The sequence below is a fragment of the Panthera pardus genome, unplaced genomic scaffold, assembly GCF_024362965.1.
Source record: "Panthera pardus isolate Hobbes unplaced genomic scaffold, ASM2436296v1 HiC_scaffold_12, whole genome shotgun sequence".
In the NCBI taxonomy this organism is placed as follows: Eukaryota; Metazoa; Chordata; class Mammalia; order Carnivora; family Felidae; genus Panthera; species Panthera pardus.
The window spans coordinates 100,813,783-100,831,973 of record NW_026526677.1 but is presented as its reverse complement, the minus strand read 5'-3'; the positions used below and the strand labels follow the sequence as shown (position 1 = coordinate 100,831,973).

Sequence of the window (18,191 nt, the reverse complement as noted above, 5' to 3'; positions counted from 1 at the left end):
AAACAGGACACGTGTGCACATGCAGACACATACCCCAGCAGTCCTAACAGCACTAAGGACCTATGGCATCTGTGGTTCCTAATTGATCCAATCTCAGTGGGGGACTTATACCCTCAAACTCTCAAACAAGGTTTTCAAAAGAAAAAAACATTATTCCACACTGAGAAAGTTGAATTAATGAATGAATATTTATCATGTGTAAGCTCCCCAAGAAATCTAGTTCTCAAAACATTTCAAAAGTCTCTAGCACCCTTTTAAGCATCTTTAAGTCCTTTTAAATGGTTAAAATTTAAGTGTTGACCGTTACTTAGCTACAATGATGTCATAGATAAGACGTGAACCTTTTAGCTCACGAATTACTGGCTTATTCATACCCTCCCAGTTGTGAAATATTGCCTCTGCCCACAAGGAGGTTGGGCCTGGTAGGAAAGATGAGACACGTACATAAATAATCTCAATTCAAGGCATCATGTGATCAGTGCCACGTGTACAGTATAAATAAGAAAGGGAGCATTTGCTTCTTGGTGGGCAATTAGAGGAGACATCCTGTAGGAGTCTCCCGGGAGAGGCAGTTGAAGAACGAGCAGGACTGTACTAGGTAGATTTGGAGGGAAAGGCAGGAAAAGGAGAAAGACTCCGAACTGGGTTAATGGAATGAAAAGTGGGCCAGTTTAACTTGAGCATGAGGTTTATGTGGGGTGATAAGTGGGAGATAGATTTGGGAATGTAAATTGGGACGAGATTATGCTGAGTTTTGAATGTCAAGGTAAGGCTTGTGGGTTTATTTGGGACACAATGGGGAGCCGTTGAAGGTTATTGAGCAGGGAAGACAAATGATCAAATTAGTTTGTTCCCAGTCCCTGTTTTCTGAGATCATATGATTCTTTCTGGCAGATACTATGTACAGCCTAGACTGAAGCCAAAACTACTCTCCCAGGCAGCGGCTACCCTGGCTGTGCTTCCCGCCTGCTCTCATGCCCAGAAAGCTCTTGAACAAGGCCCCTTTCTGGGCATGCAGCCTGGGTCAGCTTCCCTGAGCTTCCCTCTCTAACTCCTGCTTTACTGAACACACTCCACGGTTCTTAGATGAGGCTCCAGATTCCTCGGCAGCTATGATTCAGTAACCGCAAACCTTTCTCTATTCCCAGAAAAATAAGTTAATTGATGATTGCCTTAATTATAAATTTTTCAACTACAAATTTATTTTTAAATGTTGGCCTCTGCTACAGCTTGCCTTTAATAGAATCTTGTATGCGATGCTACTTGATTTAGTACAAAATTATATTTTTAATTAGCCCGGGCTTTGAAGTTGGGCCCATCTGGATCGGAATCCTTGGTCTACCACGTACTAACTCTGTGACCTTCAGCCAATCAATTGCCATTTCTGGGCCTCAGTACACTCATCTGCAAAATGTGGGCAATTATGCCTTTCCCACCCGGGTTTTATAAACACTAAATGAAATTAAATACACGCGGAGGGACTACCCAAGTGGCAGGCGCTTTGAAGTACTCAGCAAATACCCTATCTCCCACTCCTTCACCCACTCTTTCCCCGTCCTCCTCCCCTGCCCTTGGGGGTTAGAAGTGTGCTTTATACCAAGGTTGGACGTATCAGCATTTGGCGACGTTCTACAAAGAGAGAGGCAGTGCTGGTGTGTGGAACCAGCATGAAAGTTAGGTGCGGGACAGAACTGTGTTCAAAGTGTGGCAGTTCTCACCAGCAGTGTGACTTGGGTAAAGAATTTATCCTCTCCGGGCTTCAGTCGCTTCCTATGAGAAAACCTCCCGCCATGTGCAATTACCAGGACGTTCCCGCCAACTGGCACATTCAGTGCTCCTTAGCACCACGCCTCCCACTTAGTAGGGCTCAATACATGTTAGCATCAGAGGCCTCCAGCGGCCAGTCTCCACAAGTCTGAGGACCACTGGACTCAAACCTTTCCCCTCTCAAACCCACCGTTTGTAGTTCCCTCTTTCTTCTTCTTTTCTCAATATTTTCCATCCTCCTGCATTCACCCTTCCTCCTAGAATAGGTGAGCAGAGTAAATGAGCACAAGCAGGGAACACACTTACCTCTGGAGGGTGAGCCACACTAAGTGCCCGCAGTATGTCGTGTGTCTCTCTCCTGACTGCAGCCAGCTTCATCAGCTCTGCCGTCGTTGCCTCTCCCCAGGCATCTTGGGTCCCTCTCCAAATCCACACTCACAGAGCCCACGGCAGTACTGATCCTCTCATCTGCAACAACAACAAAACCCAGGGTCCTCGTAATGCACAACAGGGCAGGGGGACTCATTTCCTAGGGGACGCCAGAGGGGTCAGCAGTCAGGACAGACGAAAGCCAGGACAGTGGGCCCAGCAAAGAAAACACAATGGATGATTTGCTATCCCAGCTTTGTCCATTTTGCTGAAATCAAAGCTCATAGCCCTCTCTCTCCCTTAATCAAAGCAGTTGTTATTTCTGCTAACTCGCCCTGCAGACATTAATTAACTCTCTACCAACCATGGCCAGATCCCACAGAATTCGGTGCCCCAAGTAGCGCACCTCCATGCATCGGGAAGGAGTAGCTGTTTGTCCTCTGACCCTGCATTCCCTGCCAGCCTGGGAGAGCTGGGGACTTTGGCCTCAGAATCCCAGCCTCCAAGAAGGGAATTATCTTGTCTTCCTAAAATCCAGAGAAATGCCCTTGCTGAGGGAAGGATCTAAAGTATGAAAATAATCAACGTTCACAGCCATGCTGTACAAGGCTCCTCCGTGGTCCATGCAGGTCTTTGGACGCAAGAAGACGGCCATGACCGTGGTGCACAGCAAAGGGGGAACAGTCTCATCAAGGTGAATGGGTGGCCCCTGGAGACGATCGAGCCACACACACTGTAGCACAAGCTACGGCAACCTGTTCTGCTTCCGGATAAGGAGCGATTTGCCTGGGTGGACGTCCAAGTCCGTGTAGTGGTCATGTGGCCCAGATTTAGGCAATCTGCTAGTCCCTCTCCAAAGCCCCGGTGGCCTATTATCAGAAATACATGGATGAGGCTTCCAAGAAGGAGCTCAAAGACATCCTCATCCAGCACAACCTGACCTTGCTGGTAGCTGATCCCCTGCACTGCAAATCCAAAAAGTTTGGTGGTCCTGGTGCCTGTTCTCCTACTGTTAAGGAGCAGTGTTTGCCTTTATAATGAACAATTGCCATGGGGCAAGAAAGAGAAAAGAAAAGAAAAGAAAAGAAAAGAAAAGAAAAGAAAAGAAAAGAGAGAAAAGAAAGAGAAAAGGAAAGAGGAAAGGAAAGGAAAGGAAAGGAAAGGAAAGGAAAGGAAAGGAAAGGAAAGGAAAGGAAAGGAGGGAGGGAGGAAGGAAGGAAGGAAGGAAGGGGAAGGAAAGAAGGAGGGAAGAAAAAAACCCCTCCCAGTTTTATTCGCTTTGCTGTTTACCACTCATTGACCGCCCCCCCCCCCCACCTCTTAAAATCAGAAAGACCTTAGAAAAAAACATCATCTGGTTTTTTCATTTCACTGTGAGGAAATGGGGTTGGAGAGGCTGAGAGATTTGCTCAAGGACATCAGAACTGCATTTAGCTGAGGCTTCCTTCCACAGCTCCCTGGGGTCACACACAGCCACTACTCTGGAAGCAAACACTGGTGCAGAAGTAGACCCTGAGTCGATCCATTACTCAGTGAGATTTATACTGAGCACCTATTGTGTGCTGGACACTGTGCTAGTCACTTTCATGTATTTTCTTTCATGGGATTGGCCTGTTCAGTTTTGGACTCCTGCCAGCATGAGCACATAGTAGTTGCTCAATAAGGTGGGCTTTCTTCTTTGTCTTGGGAGCTGGATTGTAGAATAGAGAGAAAATGGGTTTAGACTTAGTCTGGGTTTGAACCTCATCCCAGCCACTTGTCACCTTTTTGGTCTTTACCTCTCTAAGCCTCTGTTCTCATATCTCTAAAATAGAGGTGATAAGCAAATCAGAGTATGGTGATAAGTTTTAAAGTCATTGTACGTGAAGGACCTCTTACTCATAGTAGGTGCTCAGTCAATTATAGCAGATCCTGTCATTGAACATTCTGTTACTGACATCATTACCCACCTTCAAGGAGCTGATAATCTCAGAAGTTAAGACATGCATATAGATAACCGCAAAGCAAAGCAGAGAAGAGACCAGAGGTGGGCCATGGAGATTCCAAGGGTGCCCTTAAGTCTGGGGATGATGGAAGGCTTCCTGGAAGAGGTGTCATTGTAGTTGAAGGTGTTGGACAGTTTGAGGGGAAGCAGTAATGTTGAGATAAGAGCAAAGATAAGGATGAGGAAGCAAGAGAATGCCCCAAGTGTTCAGCTCCAAGAGCATAGGGATCTAGAATTTTGGGAACACTGAAAGCTTAGGAGAGTGAAGGTAAATCTGGAAAAGTAAGTAGGGGTCAATTTGTGGAGGCTAAAAATTGCAGATCTCATTCTGCTGACAGTGTGGAGTCAGAAAAACATTTCGAATAAGGTAATGGTAGGAAAAGAGCTAAGACTTAAAATGAACAACTGGGCCAAGTGTCCAGCATAATTTGGAGGGCAGACATTAGAGTAGAAGCTATTTTAGTGGACACAACTTGAGCAAATGAAGGTCTGGCATAGGCAGTCATGCGAAGAAGGAAAGATAAAAATGGCTCTAAGACAAAGATCAGAGGTAAAAGAGAGGACTGAGCCACAGACTGGATGCAGAAGTGAGGGAGAGGGAGGGTGGGAGGAAGTGAGAAGTGGAGATGCCATGAATCCAAGTGAAGAGTAGCAAAAGTTGGCAAGAGACATGGAGAAAGAAAGACCAGGAGGTTACCTTGAAAGGAGGGTTGGGGCAAGCTGGGAACGTAGAAGGAGCTGTGGAAAGAAAGACACTGAAGACACACGAGATAGAGCAAGGGGGGAGGAAGGTCCTGCATGAGGCAAGAAGGCCTCCAGAGACCCTTGGTCAGGATACATGGTGGGGAGTGGGAAGACAAAGGAAGACACAAAAGAACTTTAAGTTGGGGAGAAGGAAAGGCGAATCTATTCATGGATATTCTCATTCATTCATAAACATCCACGGAGGGCCTACTACCTGCCAATGAGAAAGACGACCCTTCTGAGCCTGCATTAGGCTCCCCAGCAAGGTAGAGGCAAGGCCATCTGCTAAGGGGAAGGGTTCAGGGTCCTTGGGAACTTACTAAAAATGCTAATTCTTTGGCCCAACTCCCGAAGATTACAGCTCAGCATCATTCTGCAGGTGGTTCTTTGGGAGACCACAGTGGGAGAGGCTGAATTAGAAAGTTTGTGGAAGTTTTGGGGTCTTGGCTGAGGACCCAGATGTGTAGAGGACCCAGGCAGCACTTTACGTTCAGCCTAGGAGTTTGGGGGAGGCAGTATGTGGGGCTCACTATCACTGGCATAAACGGGGAGGGAAGAGCTGGGGAAGGGAATCACTAAGGGAGCATTGCAAACAGTCCAGCTCTAATCCCCTGAGGCCTGGTGCACTCCTGTTTCTGATCTCACCTTCCAACTCTTCCCAATCCCTGAAACACCTTCCAGGAGCTCCAGGGAACTAGACACCCTAAGGCGATTCCTTCGGCTCTGATATTTAATTACAATTGTATTTAACACATCCAACAATCAGATCTGTTCAGAGGAGGAGACCGTCCTCATGATAATGCCTAATGTGTGGGGTGAATGTTACAGCTTTCAGAGCAATTTCATGCATATTACTGTACATTATATTATATCAGCTTTCCTCCAAGTATGATCCATAGACCACCAGCGTCAACATTACCTGGGAGCATGTGAGAAATGCAAATTTGTAGGTCTCTGCCCAGACCTATTGTTATCCATCACCTGGAGAGCCAGGACCCTGGAAGCTGAACTTTTAATATGCTCTGGGGTGATTCTGAATAAAACTATAACTTGACAACTGGAGATACAGCAAAACAAAATGTTTGATCTCTGTCCCTAGTTCCTGGCACAGAGCTTCAAAAACCCTTGGAATTTCCCAGAAAGGAGCGTCTGTCGTTATTCATAACAAGCTCCTTCTATTCGTACCTGAGTTTGTGCTAACAGCAGGCCCTTAAATAGTTCCAAGGGAAGGGCTGGCCAAGCCAGAATGGCCAAGAACTGGACTTTCAGTCCCACCCCACAACCTCTGTGGAGGGCAGAGGGATTGGAGATTGAATTCCATCATATGGCCATTGATTTCATCAACCATGTCTACATAATGAAACTCCTCAAACCTCCAGATACTGAAGCTCAGTGGACCTTCCTGTTGGTGAGCACATTGACGTGCTAAGGGTGATCTGACCTGATTGCACAAGGAGAGAGAATGGAAAGTCTGTGCCGCTCCCCACCCTGAGGCCATTGGGCTATTTCTGAGGTGTAGCCTTTATAATAAAACTGTAATTATAAGTATAGCGTTTCCAGAGAGTTCAAACAAATCATCAAACCCAAAGGGAGGTGGTGGGAACCCCTGGATTTGTAGCCACATCAGACAGGAGTGCAGGTAGGACAGGGACCCCATTTGTGGCTGATATCTGAGGTTAGGGCAGTCTTGTTGGGGACCTTGGCCTTCACGTTGGGATCTGACCCTAATTCTGGGTAGTACCAAAATTAAGTTGAATTGCAGGAAACTCAGTTGGTGTCAGAGAATTGGTGTCAAAACAAAGGAACCATAGTCTCATGTAAGCCAAACCATAATCTTGCAAGTTACACATAAATATCCTCATGTTACATATGTGGAAATGGAGACACAGGGAGGGAAAGTGACTTACCCACAGGCAAACAGCCATTCTGGAGCAAAGTGGGAATATGCATATAGGTCCCTGGCCCCAGGACATGCTTCTTCTCTCCAGGGCACAGCTGGCTCTTGGGCTACCATGCCCCCAAGTTGGAGGTAGAGTCACAAAGCTTAGGGGCTGGAACCTGCCCTGTGATAGGGGAGGGGAAGGGTTACCTAATTCAACCCACCAGGGCCAACTGCCAGGGAGGTAATGAAAAAGAGCTGAGGCCCTCAGACCTCTGAAAGTTTAAATTATACCTTTCTGAACGTGCGTGACTTGTGTAATCCTCAAAGATTTGTAATTGTGACAGCCTAGGAAAATTACAGGTGACTTGAAGCAATTTAATGATAATAAAAATAAAATAAAAACAGTAAACAGCACTGCTGCTCCCTCTAATTTCCCAGCATCTTTATCATATAAATGCCTCCATTCTTCTCCCTGCGGACGATTAATGAATCTGCAATTGCCACAACGGGATGGCAGGCTCACTTCCCTAATTCCTTCTGCTGCTGCTCCTGCACCGGGGGAAGCCCCTCCCAGCTCCCCGTGCCAGGGCTCTCCCAGGCCCAGCCAGATTCCAGAGACAGCCCTGGGAGAGGCACCAGGACCTCCTCCCGATGCCAGGCTTTCCTCCCCTGCTCCTCACCCCAGCGGCCCAGAGCTGTCTTCTGCAGCCAAGTGTGTGCAGGAGCCCTGCTGATCTGAGCAAGCACAAATTGACCTTCTCTCCGGGCATCTCCTTGCCTCCCTCCTGGTGTTAATATGCGCCTTAAAGAGCTGCGCGCTCAACAAGTCTCAGTTATGCAGGTTAATTCAGAGCGCAGCCAGGCTGTGATCAAATGACCTTTCCCCACTTCCCTGCTAATTTTGATGGGCAGCTCCATTTTCCTTCTCCCTCCCAGTCCCCCCTTGCTCTAAATTGGAAATCTATCAATTTTCTAGGTAAATGGAAAATAAAGACACACAGGCACAAGCAACACACTCACCTGCATACACACTAACGCTAACACTCACACTAACATGCAGTTGTTGAGGCAGAGGCTAGACGGGACCTGCTTCTTCTTTTTTTTTTTTTTTTTTTTTTTTAAATTCTTAATTTCCAGGCCTCAGGAGAATGTGGGAGCTGGGTCCTGAGCTGATGCCAAAAGAACATAAAGGTGCTGAAAGAGGGGTGCCTGGGTGGCTCAGTTGGTTAAGCGTCCGACTCTTGATTTCGGCTCAGGTCATAATCTCATGGTTTTGAGTTCGAGCCCTGAGTCAGGCTCTGCACTGACAGCATGGAGCCTACTTGGGATTCTCTGTCTCTCTCCCTCTCTCTCTGCCCCTCCCCTGCTCACTCACTCTCTCAATAATTAATAAATATTTAAATAAATAAATAAATAAATAAATAAATAAATAAATAAGCAAGCGCTGAAAGAGAATCCCTTACCCACAATTTTTATTCTTTGCTTCACCAGGAGGTACAGTAACAGTAACAAATGGGGGGAGCAAATAACAACAATAAAAACTAACATTTATCAAGTGCTTACTATGTACCAGTCACTTCCCTAGAATTAGCTCAATGAATTTTCTCAATACCTCTACGGAATGAGAATTATTACTCCCATTTTATTTAAAAAGAAATTGAGGCTTCAAGAGATGAATGCTTAAGGATGCACCTAAAGAGTCAGATCGAACATTTGAACCTGGATAGTCTGGTTCCAAGGTCAAGTTCTTGCTTTGTTGCCAGTAGCACAACCTGGGACCTGTCACATGATCACGGCAAGCCTCAGTTTCCTCATCTGCACCATGAGGATAATAAGATTTACCTCATCATGGAAGATGAATTAAGTGGTGACCATCCTTTGAAAGCTGCAAGTCACCATCACTTCACCATTATTATAATTATTGTGAATTCAATTAGTTAATTCCTTGCACAAATATTTCCTGACCACCTACTATGCGCCAGCCTTGCTCTAGGTCCAGGAATACGGCAGTGATCAAAACAGATAAATATCCCTGTCTCCGAGGAGGCATTCAAGTGGGGAAAACTGACAAAACACAAGTAAAATACATAATAGGTGTGGCTTACTACTACAGAGAAAATAAAGTTGGAGAGGGGGTCTGAGGAGTGACGGTAGGAGGGCTGCAATTTTAGGTTGGTCAGGAAGACGTCACATAACAGGTGTCATTGGACAAAGGTCAAAGGGAATGTGGGGAGCAAAACAGGCAGTTATCAGAGAAAGAGCATTCCAAGCAGTGGAAACAGCAAGTGCAAAGACTCTGAGGCTGAAGGAGTAAGGAGGCCAGAGTTGAGGGCAGAGGGAGGGAGGAGGAAGAGTAAGAGATGAGTCCGGAGGTGATGGGCCATGTAAAGCTCTGCAGGCTCTGATTCTACGTGCTAGGGAATGCACGGGTGCGTGGGAGGGTTTGAGCAGAGCAGTGAGATAATCTAACATTTTTAAAGGGTCAGTGTGGCTATCACAGGAGGGCAGGGACAGAAGCAGGGAGTCCAGTTAGGAGGCTGGTGCCACTAACCTACGTGACAAAAGATAGTGGCTTGAACCAGGAGGTAGCAGTGGAGGTGATGAGATGCATTTGGATTCTGAATATATTTGAAGGTAGAACCAACCAGACATGATGATGGTCAGTATGTAAGAAAGCAAGAAGTCACCAATGACTCCAAGATTTCCCACCTGAGAAGATGGAAGAATGGAGTTGCCTCTTAGCAAAATGGGGTACAGCAGGAGGTGCAGGTATTATAGTTTGCATTGTGTCCCTCACAAGAAATGTGTTCAAGCCCCAACCCTTAATACCTAAGAATATGGACTTATTTGGAAATAGAGTCTTTGCAGAGGCAGTCAAGTTCAGATAAGGTCATCAGACTAGGTTCTAATAAGACTGGCATCCTTATAAAAATGGAAAATTTGGACACGGATTCACAAACACAGGTTGGAGTTGGCATGAAGGTTGGAGCCACACTGCCAATAAGCCAAGGAACTGCCGACACCTAGGACAGAGACATGGACCAGATCCTTCCCTAATTCCTCAGAGGGACCGGGGCCCTGACAGCACATTGATTCAGACTTCCAGCCTCCAGGACTGCCAGACAAGAACTTTCTGCTACTCAAGCCACTCAGTTTGCCATACTTTGTTATGGCAGGTTTGGAGGGCAGGGCCAGCAGGCCAAGCGGAGATGTGGAATAGGCAGCTAGGTAGGAGTCTGGAGTTCAAGGGTGAGGGCTGAACTGGACACATACATTCGAGAGTCATCTTCCCTGCTAGGAACTTGCAGCTAGGGCACTGGCTGTGATTGCATAGGGCAGATAGAGAAGGGGTGCGAGGACTGAGTTCTGGGACACTCCACCAGTGAGAGGACAGGGAGGTAAAAGGCAGTTGACAAGTAGAAGAGAATCAGGAGAGGTGATGTCCTGAAAGGCAAATGAAGGAAATATTTAGGGAAGGAAAAGTCAACAGCTCTGTCAAATGTCGGCAACGAGCCAAATTTGATGAATACAAAGAAGTGACCATTGGATATAGCCACTCGAAGCTCATTTGTGACCTTGACAAGGGCAGTTTCAGAGGTGTAGTGAAGCCTAATTGGAATGGGTTGAAGAGAAAACTGGAGGAGAGAAATTGGAGGCATAGGCATAGACAACTCTTTGAGGGGTTTGCTAAGGGGAGACATGGGGTCAAGACAGAAGTTTTTTCAAGGTAGGAGGAGAGGTAACAGTACTTCTCATGCTGACAGAAGTGATGCTGCAGAGAGGCAGGTATCGATAAGACAGAAGACAACAGGAAGAACTGCAGGGTAACGTCCCTGGAAATCTGGTGGGGGTGGGAGAAAGTATACACTTGACCAGGAGCATGGGGGATACACCCCAAACAGGAGAGAGGCAGGTTTATGGGCAGGTGCGTGGGCGGGTCAAAACGGTGGTGGCGACGTAGAAGGTAAAGTCAGTTGAGATCGAGGAGGGGGAAAGGATGAACAGCCATGGGGGACAGTGGAAGACCGAGAGGTGGGAAGATACAGTGAGGTTGTCGGCAGCAGGCAGGGCCACCTGAGGTCTGGTTGGTGACTAGGGAGTAACATCAGTCACATGAGGATAGGTTTCTTCTCCCGCCATGTGCAGCTGCCCACACATAAGCTGAAAATCAGCAGAGAGTTGGACTTCATCAGAGCTGGGAGTTTGCTCCTCAAATGCAAAAAGAGAAGGAGCAAAGGACCTGAGCAGTAAGTCAAAGAGGGACTGTAAAGATGGAGTCTGGAATTTAAGCTGGATAGGGATGAAAGGAAGGGCCTGAGAAGGGCAGGAATCCCAAAGGGTGTTTGGATCAAGGGATTGTATGTTCCAATAGGGGAAGGATTGTTAGAGTCAGAGTGCTAGAGCTTGTATGCTAGAATAGTGGGGGTCAGGGAATAAAAATGGGGGCTCCTCAACATGCATATCTTGGAGGCGTGGCCATGACTGGCATTGACAAGGTGTAGGGTAAGGCCAAGGGAGAAGGCGGCTAGCATAGGGTGGACAACAAGAACACTGGATGAGGAGGTCAAAAGACCAAGGTACTAGAAGGCTCATATATATTGAACCCACTAAGATTTTTCAGAGAGGTGGTATTGGGGAGTGACGGTGAGCCAGGAGCTAAAATCCAGAAGAAATTAGAGCAGGCCACCAAGAGTCATAAGGTAACCACAACTCCGGAGAACATGAGTCCCCACTCTGGGGGTTCTTAGAGAGGGGGTTGACAATAGCATGAAAGCAGCAGTGTGAAGCAAGGAAGGGTCCCAGGTCACCTTCAGGCCCAGCTCTCCAGAAAATGGTGTCCTTGGGGTAGAAGCAGGGAATTTCAAAGAGACTGAGAAAAGCAGGATTGCTGATGGCTGCCTGTGAGTCCCAGAGGGCAGTAGTGAGGCTGGGGAGGAAGAGGAAATTCAGGCAGAAGAGGAGGTGTGCAGAGCCCAATGGAGGGCAGAGCCAAAGGTGAGGAGGCTTCAGTGAGGTTGAAAGTGTCCAAAGCCATGAGGTCAGGACAGACGCCTAACCTCACTGTGGGTGGTCTCCTGGGAAACCACCCCTTCCCTTTGCCTCTATCTGATGCCAGAAGCCATCCTCAGACAAACAAACAACACATGAGCCTGTAAACCAATCCCCCTGTGCCAGGCCACCTGCCCCCACCAGCCATCGGCTCTCAAAGCGTGTGTCCATGGACGAGTCTGATTGGCTCACACTCAGCCATGAGCCGGGCCTCACCCAGAAGGAAAGTGGACAGTGCAAGTCTCGCGGCCTCTACCCTAGGAAGAATTGTCAAAATTTATGTGAAGTACCTAAGTCTAAGGCGGGTGTTCAAAGATTCTGGCAACCAAAAATGTCAGGCATTTATTAGATAACAACGATAGTAGTAATTTTTATTATTATTTTGTCTAAGCTTTGCAGGAAAGAGATGGGGAGGATTCCATGAAGCCACTTCATCACCAGGACCTCAGATGAGGTTTCTAACCTTCCAGCAGCAGTTGAGAACACTATTTCTATTGATTAGTGCCAAGGACTCAATAAGGCACGTGCATGTTCTCAGGTAAGACTTTAGGCCTGAGCCTTCCCAGATAAGATCAGACCCATTTAGAGCTCACTCCACAGCAAAGCACACTCTTGACTCTGCAAAGACAAGATGATAGAGGTTCCTATTTACTCAGCAGCCCCTGTGTGCCAGACACTATAATCTTCACTCAGCATGCATGATCTCCTTTAATCCTCAAGGCGACTCTGTGAGGAAGGTAGTGGGATTACCATATTATAGATAAGGAAATAGAACTTGAAAGAAAATTAGTAAGTTGCTTATGCCACCTTCCATCCCCACTTCCCCCACTACCCCCAGCCGCTACAAGGTCACCATGCATAGTTGTGCAGGTCGTGCACTGCACATCTCCACAGAGCATAATTGCCTCCGATGCAGATGACACGACCTGGAGTTGTGCAGTGACCAACCTGTGCGTTCAAACGTAGCCACTGCTCATTTGACTCCAAACTCCATCTCCTCACAACTATATTATAGAGTTCAGTCATCAGTCTTTTGAGTAAGAGCCCCCTTAAGGTCAGGGAAGATTTCTTCTGTGTCCCCACAGAGAGCAACACAGGGCCTGGCACATAGCAGGTGCACAATAAATAGCTGCAAGATTAAAGACTATCAAAGATGAGCATGAATGTGCTCATCAGCTCCCGAATCACGGCATCTACAGAGGCACCACTTGAAGCCGGAAATAGGTAGTTTAGAACAACCGAAAGGGAGGACAGCTACCTGGCATAGCTGGCTGTCAGCTTATAAAACTCATTAACCCCAGAGGTGGTACAGATGACAAATACTAACGGTCTCCAGGTGCGTGTAGGCACGTTCAAGGTTTCTACAACCAGAGTGGACTATTAAGGAGAGTGGCCCAGAAGGGGACCACTGACATTGTTTGAACACCCACTATATCCCTGGCACTGGGCTACATTGAACACCTTACCTTACAGACCTCTCCAGGTCTGCTTCCTTCTGTGTAAAGAACTAATATCATCACCTATGGCGGTGGGGGTCGTAGTCATTAAATAACATCAGTCCTTAGCACACGCCTGGGACAGTGTCAACGTCCCACATAAGTTAACTATTATTCCCGCAAGTAATAATAGCAAATGGAATTGTGTTGACAATTCACTAGTAGGAAAGAATTTCACAAAACTTCCATCTCTTACCAAGAAACTAGGTTCAATTATCCTCTTACATGGACACTTCACTGATCAAGACTTTAAAAAAAAAAAAACCTAACCTTCAGCCTTTGGGATTGCGCATAAATAGAAGAACAATTTGATTATTTTCCTCCCTTGTGATTTTCAGCCAGGGCGATCTTTAAATAAAGCAGCAATAGAATGATAATCTGCTCTGAGCATCCCCCACCTCCTGTCATTTCTACCAAGAGCTTTCAGGGGACCAACACAGTGTCAGACACCAAATAAAATATTTGCATAAGACTTCTGCCTTCCAATATAGAGATTTTTTGCAGAGTCTGTGGCTATCGTGGTATACAGCCAACATGAAAACAGATTACTATCACTAGAAGCCGGATCACAAAGAAAACCATCCCAAATTTTCCAGCTTAGTCACGCTTGGAACCAGCTTCCTTTCCTACAAAGTTGAACGTGGCCCCTTGGAGGTCTGTCTTGCTGTACTGTGCACCCCTTGAAGGCAATGATCATTTAGTTATGTGTCATTTTTTTCCTCTGGATCCATAAGACTATCATGGTGCCTGGTCCACAGAGTGGATTTTGCCTGAGAGACGATGAGAGAGAGGGAGGGAGGGAATGTATGGATACATGATGGCAAGATGGCTGGATGAAGTGGCATAGCTTAATTGACCAGAGTGTCGGCTCTAAATTGATACTAGTTTCCAAAATCGGCTCTGCCATCATTTAGTTGTGCGGCCTTGAAAAACCTGCTTAATCTCTCTGGGCATCAGTGTCTTTAACTGTAACATAAGGATAACGATAGTACCTATCTTGTAAGTTTGTTGTAAGTATTAAGTAAGGGAATACACATAAAGCACTTATCTATCCACACATGTTTCTTGAGCTCCTACCATGTGCCAGGCACTGGTGTAAGAACGGGGACTATTAAGCAAAACAGATAAAAATCTCTGCCTTCATAGAGTTTATATTCCGCAGGCAAAACACAATATATTAGACAATTATCTGGTATATTGGAAGGTGTTTTTATGGGGAACGTAGAGAGAGTAAGGTGGTGGGAAAAGGTTTGCAATTTAACCTCAAATGGTCAGGGCGGTCCTCACAGAGATGGGAACACTTGAGCAACGACTCAAATGAGTGAGGGAGGGAGCCATGGGGACATCTAGGGGAGAGCATTCCAGGCACAGGAAACAGCCAACGTCAAGGCCCTGAAGCGGGAGTGTGCCTGGCATGTTCGCGGTGCAGAGACATCCGGTGTGGCTGGAGCGGAAAGGAGAGAGGGGAAGAGTAACAAGAGATGAAGTCCAAGGCGGGGTCAGATCCCATAGGACCTTATGGGACACAGTATGGCTTTGGCTTTTTTCTTTTCTTACATTTAGTGATACGGGACCCTGTTTGAGCACCAGAGGGACATGGTCTGATTTGCCCTTTGAGGGGGTCACTTTGACTATTGGGTGGAGGGCCTCCCCCCTAGCCGGGGCCCAGTGGTAGCAGTTACAATCTCGGCAAACACAGTTCCCTTCTTGGGGGTCTGAGCAAAGCTGTTTGGCTTTCTAACTGCTTATACCATCTGTTTCCAGAGACGGCGGCAAAGGGCTCTGCAGCCTTGAATTGACAGAGTCAGAAGCTGGCAGCTCTGCCTGACTCACCGTCAAGGTGCTCCCCAGAGCGGAGGCGGGTGGGCGTGCGTGCGCACACGCGGTGACCCCCATGGGGGGAATACGGAAACTGCTCCTAGCCTTGCACATCCACTAAGGGATGCTCGCCCCATGGCTGTCAGGAAGCCTCTTCTGGGCCAGAGAGATGAGCATATTGTCCCCAGAGGGACATTCCCAGGGCTCCTCAAAACAGGCCTGACCTCTTTTCCTCCTCTTCCTCCTCCTCCCCCTCCTCTCCTTCCTCCTCCTCCCCCTCCTCATCCTCCCCCTCCTCTCCTTCCTCCTCCTCCTCCTCCCCCTCCTCTCCTTCCTCCTCCTCCCCCTCCTCTTCATCCTCCTCCTCCTCCCCCTCCTCTCCTTCCTCCTCCTCCCCCTCCTCTTCATCCTCCTCCTCCTCCCCCTCCTCTCCTTCCTCCTCCCCCTCCCCCTCCTCTCCTTCCTCCTCCTCCCCCTCCTCTCCTTCCTCCTCCTTCTCTTCCTCCTCCCCCTCTTCCTCCTCTCCCTCCTCTCCTTCCTCCTCCTCCTCTCCTTCCTCCTCCTCCTTCTCTTCTTCTTCCTCCTCCCCCTCCTCTACTTCCTCTTCTTCCTCCTCCTCCCCTTCCTCTTCCTTCTCCTCCTCCACTTCTTTTCCCATTTCCTCCTCCTCCTTCTTCCTCCCTCCTCTTCCTCTTCCTCCTCCTCCTCTTCCTCCTCCTCCTCCTGCTTCTTTTCCTCCTCCTCCTCCCCCTTCCTCCTCCTCCTTCTTTTCCTCCTCCTCCTCCTCACTCTCCTCCTTCTCCCCCTTCTCCTCCTCCTCCTCCCTCTCCCCCTCCTCTTCCTCCTCTTCCTTCTCCTCTTCCTCCTCCTCCTCCCCCTCTTCTTCTTCATCATTATCACCCTTACCACTGCTTGTTCATCGTTATTCTGCCTGCATCTGCGCCAGGCACTTTGCATGCATTACCCACCTTAATCTCCACAATTAACTGTCTGGGACGGGGATTACCCCTATCTCTATCTAACCAGGGAGAACCTGAGGCCTGGAGAGCTGACGTAACTTGCTGGAGGTCCCATGGCCGGCACATGGCACAGCGGGACTATGAACACATCAAGGATGGCTTCAGAGCCTAAGCTCACAGCCATAAGGCTACCTGCCTACAACTGCTTTCTTTCTGGAGGCCAGTGTTCTTTTGGCCCATGTGGAGTGTTGTTAACACGGCCCTCAGTCCACAGAGAAGGGCAACTAGCGAGGGAGAGTGTAAAGGACAACCAGCCCTGTGCGGGGTCAATCTGGATCCCCACCACAGTGTATCCGTACAGGTCCAGACTGTGTCCTGCTACTCATTTAGGCGTGAGCATGTGCAGATAGGGAGAAAAAGAGAAGGGAGATTAGGTAAGGGTGCAAAGGCCATGGACAAGGCTTACTTTATCTCGGGAGGAGGGCAGTGGAGGTGGTCAAGAGCACCAGCTCCAGAATTGAAGCCTCGCTCTGCCCTTCACCAGCTGGGAGACCTTTACCTCTTCACACCCCAGTTTTCTCATCCATAAAATGGAGACAATGGTACCATCCATCTCACAGGCTTGTTATGGAGATTAAATGTGCTCACGCACAATGTCATAAGAAAACCTCAAAATACCGTGAATTACAAAGTCTGTAGAGGTGTGGCTAACTTCTTATACTCAGCCCAGACAAGGCCTTCCACTTGCCAGGGTCTTTTCTTTTTTAATTTTTTTAATGTTTATTTATTTTTGAGAGAGAGACAGAACATGAGGGAGGGAGGAGCGGAGAGAGAGAGGGAGACAGAAAATCCAAAGCAGGCTCTGGGCTCTGAGCTGTCAGCACATAGGGCTCGACCTCACGAGCTGTGAGATCATGACCTGAGCTGAAGTTGGATGCTTAACCGACTGAGCCACCCAGGCGCCCCTCGCCAGCATCTTTTAAGGAGAGTTTGAGCTGTGGATCAAACAGAAAGGACACCTTGGAAGCATGGTCCCCACCTTTGGAATTAAAAGGCATGGGCCCGGGAGGTGAGGCACATCCAGGATTGACCATATCCCAGGTTAGAGGCCTGCAATCACCATTTGGCACAGGCAAGCCCAGACTCCTGCCCCATGCGAGCTCCTTGAGGGAAAGCCTCCCAATCATTCTGGGATTGTACTGGGAATGATTCGCTCACTCTCCCCAACAAGGTCTGCTGATACAGAGGAGGCATCTATCAAGCGGCCAGCATGGTTGGGTCTGCCCTGGAGTCAAGTTGCTACAAAACACCCTGCAGAAATAATCTGGTTTCCTCCACTGAGCATGCAGGAACAGGCTAAACAAAGCTGCCTTCTTAGGGCTACCTCACTGCATAGAAGACAGCCACTACTCTCTGAAGGCCAGGGTGGGATCTATGGCATTCGCTGCTGGCTCCCCAGTTCCTGTCACAGTGCCCAGACTTTCAGCATCTGTGGAAGGAGGGAATAAAGAAATAACAAAGGAGAGGAGGAAAAACTGAGCCTTTTAATAAGTAATGCCTTTGGTTTTCACCAGACCAAACAAATTTGCCAACCCCGTGGGGGCACTGACACTGGTTTCCTGGTCAGGAGAGGAGTGCAGGACACAACCTGGGGAAAGGGAAGTTGCCACTAGGGTCCCCGTCCAAGATGACTCATCTTCCCTCATGCCCGTTAACCCAGCCCTCCCCCCAGTCCAGGCAGTTCCCAAATCTCCAGGCGCTTCTCCAGAAACCCACCACTGTCAAGTATAAATAAAGCAAACCACATTATTGCATGTGCCTCCATCTGTTAATTAACAAATAAATCAGGCCCGTCTCACCAATTAAGGAAAGATATCTGGGACCACAAAACGTGACTGACTCCTCTCAGCGAAAATGAAAGGTGTTTGTCACAGGCTTTGAGGTGATGGGAGCTGCCTGCCTGTCCCTACAGCCCCTGCCTCCTTCACGCAGCCATAATTGTCTCCCCAGGACCTGTGAGAAGACCCGGGGAGCATGTATAGTGCAGAGCCTCCCCTGCCATGGGTCTCTCTGGGTGTCACTGCAACTAAGACCTGGGCAGTGGGTCCAAGGTGCCGAGGGCT

At 48.0% G+C, this 18,191-nt stretch overlaps 1 pseudogene; it reads left to right on the top strand.

Annotated features, from left to right (window-relative positions):
- The first annotated feature begins 2,732 nt into the window (after window positions 1-2,732).
- LOC128776260 (40S ribosomal protein S16-like) lies at window positions 2,733-3,088 on the top strand (annotated as a pseudogene).
- Window positions 3,089-18,191: the final 15,103 nt, after the last annotated feature.